Below are 3340 nucleotides of genomic sequence, written 5' to 3'. Positions count from 1 at the left end.
AAAAACGAATCAAGCGATTAGTATGCTCTCTTCCTGCGCTTCGTGCGATCAGGAAGATCAGAAAATCCATTGATTTGGTTCAAATAAAAAAAAACTCTTGCTGGAGAATTAATTTGTAAAAATACAATAAATAATTTTGTGATTAAAAAAAACATCTTTTAGATCATATTTAGTTTTTTTAATTTTAGATTTAAAAATAAATAATTTTTAATTTTAGATTTAAAAAAAAAATAAAAAATAAAAACATCACAAAATAATAATAATATATGTATCATATATTATTATTAAAAAATAAAGAAAACACTAACCATTTCTTTTGTTTTTTTTATTTAAAAAAAAAAAAAAAAAAAAACCATTTTTGTTTTTGTTTTCATAATAATAATAAAAAAAAATTAGTTTTTAATTTTAGATTTAAAAAAAATAAAAAAAAATTAGTTTTTAATTTTAGATTTAAAAAAATAAATAAATAAATAAATAAAATATTTTTCATTATTATCCCCTGATATGCTATGTGATTTGGTGCGGAGCGAGGAGAGATTGTTGCGAAAGGACCTCGGTTCGATTTTGTTAACATGCTCCTGGTAATGTTGAAATTTCTGTTCAGGCATTTGCCCGAATACATAATAATCCTCTCTGATTTATCAAATTTATCAGGAAAAGGAACGCACTGGTTTTACACTTACTGTAGCATTCATTGAGCTATAATAACAGTAAAGGAGCTGGAGCTGACAGCGTCAATGTCGGGTAATAAGCACTTATTAGGCGCATGGCTCCTCCTGGGTGCCCTGGCGATGGTTCACCATGTGTCTGCAAAGGATCATGTCGTCGGTAGCGATTTAGGATGGAACACTGACGTTAACTACACGATCTGGGTTAACAAGCAGACCTTTGTTCTCTTTGACTGGATCTCGTTTAGGTACCAGAAGGAACAACATAATGTGGTTCAGGTAAATCAGTCGGGCTACGATAACTGCACAACGGACAACGCAATCGGCAACTGGAGTAGCGGCAAGGATTTCCTTTTCCTCAACGAGTCGAAGCGCTACTATTACATCGACGGCAGGGGCGGGTGCTACGGTGGGATGAAGCTCACTTTCCTTGTGCAGAATCCCGGGCCTCCCCCGCATCATTCGCTTGCTGAGAATGCTACGACCAAGAGCGGGGGGTCTAGATCCTGGATGCGAGCTCCAGCCCGTTGGATTAACGGTTTCTGCGTTGCTTATGCTCGCGGGAGCGTTGTTTGGTTTCTGATGCGACTGCCCGGGTTTCGAACCTATGCATTGTGTGGTAAAAGATTTATCGATGATAGATCTATTCGAAGACGGTGCATTAGGGTTTATGTTCGGATCTGGGCGTGCTTTCTCATTCTTCTGTATGGCTGAAAATCTTTGTCAGGAGCTACGGCCACCGCGTTTTTCTGATTTAAAAATGCGAAAGTTCGGAAAATGGCGGTAATTGTACATATTTTTTTTCTTTTGTGGAAATCCTTCTTAGCAACGGATGAATGTATGGCATTAATTACTTATGCTAAAAGGAGAACAATGCCTACGACAGTTTCCAGGGTCTCCTGGCCTTGGCCGCCTTACCTCCTCCAACGCTGATGAAGCCCGGGGCGCCTGTAAAAAAATCGGCAGGGAGAGCCATTTCACCTTCCAGTGCCGAAATTTCCTCAGCGTTAAAGAAGATAATGGTTCCAGAGTTCTGGTTCTGGTCTTCACCAGCATTAACCATATCTGGAGAAACAAGGGATGATGCTGTAATATTTGCGTTTGTTCCAGCTGTGCCTGTCAAACCTTCAGCCGCAGCACCACCATTGGCATTGCCATAATTGAAATTCTGGTCATCAATATCTTCAAGTAGCTGATCCTCCTCATCAGTAACTTCCACACTTTCAAATACACTTGAAACAGGCGATTTCGGAGTTGTCGGTCGAATTATTGATGCCGCTGCTATAGAGATTGCGAGCGGTGGGAGATTGCCTCCATTTCTGGGATGACCAAGAATAAATCTAAAAGATTTGCTAGCTCTTGTGAGGTTCCATCATTATCGCGGGTGGTTATGAACTTTGTGAAAACAACTTTGCGCATATCCTCTATGGAGATTTTGGCTTACGGTTTGTTGTTTTTTTAATTAGTTTTTATTTATTTTTTTAATTAGTTTTTCTATTTATTATTTACAACTGTTTTTAATTTGTTATTTAAATAAAAATATTTTGTGTTGTTTTTTTAATTTTATTTAAATAAAAATTAAAAAAACTTTGTGTGTTGATAATAATAAAAAAAAATCGAAACAAACACAAAATAATTTTTATTTTTATTTTTAATAAAAAAAAAAAAAATTCCTCAAAAATAAACATAAATAATCAATTAAAAACAGTGGTTTTTAATTTGTTATTTCAATAAAAATAAAAATAAAAATTGTTTTTTTATTTTATTAAAAATAAAAAAACTGTGTGTTGATTTATTTCATATTTTGATAATAATCAAAACAATTTCTTTTTATTTTTATTTGTAATAATAATAATTAAAAAAAAGGTTTTTCTTATTTTTATTGTATTTAAAAAAACAAAAAAAAAAGGAAAAAAAAGAGAGAAGAGCTAACTTTATTTTAGTAATAGTTTTTTTATTAGGTTTTAACAAATAAAATTTTGTTGATTTTCGTTAAAAAAAAAAAATAATAATAATAATAAATAATAAATTTATGTTTTTAATTTATTGTTTAAATTATAAAAAAAATTATGTTTTCATTTAAAAAAAAAATTCACAAAATTCACACAACTTTGAAAAAAAATGGAATACTTGGAAACAGATTTTAAAAATCAATTGGAGGATTCTTCTTTCGATAGCATCAAGATGGCATAAACTCATCACATGGTTCTTGTATGCTTTACAGAACAGAATTGCGGAGCACATTTCATGAGTTATCTGACAGGGAGTATTATTTTACATGGTTGTTTTTAAGAATGGATTGAAATTGATATCATGAATTGAGTTACTTTCAACGCTTTGATTTTCTTCGCTCTGTTTTATTTGGTACGGAATTTTTGCGTAAGAATCATCAAGGATATGTGCAATTCTTCTTGAGCACACTTATGTTTTCTTTGTACCAAGTTTTTTTACAGGTTATAGGATAATCAAGTGATCATAAGGAGATTACATTATGTGCACAATTGGTCTTTCAAAGACTAATTCATGAAAAAAATTCTCAAGACAAATCCATCTCCACAACCACTACTTTCCACCTCCCTTTCTGAAAAGATTTTGAATCCCACCAATTGTACATCCATAAAGCATGACATTTCCATATCCATTTTTCACAGCAAGAGTTCTTATTCATCCAC

The 3340-nt window shown here is 32.6% G+C and overlaps 1 pseudogene; it reads left to right on the top strand.

Moving 5' to 3' along the window:
* Nucleotides 1-669: 669 nt before the first annotated feature.
* On the top strand, nt 670-1383 carry LOC149239298 (early nodulin-like protein 19; annotated as a pseudogene).
* The last annotated feature ends 1957 nt before the right edge of the window (nt 1384-3340 follow it).

This window comes from Pinus tabuliformis, chromosome 8, assembly GCF_031772625.1.
Source record: "Pinus tabuliformis cultivar Carrire ecotype Pingquan chromosome 8, CPIR1, whole genome shotgun sequence".
Classification (NCBI taxonomy): Eukaryota; Viridiplantae; Streptophyta; class Pinopsida; order Pinales; family Pinaceae; genus Pinus; species Pinus tabuliformis.
This window is presented reverse-complemented; position numbering and strand designations above follow the sequence as displayed.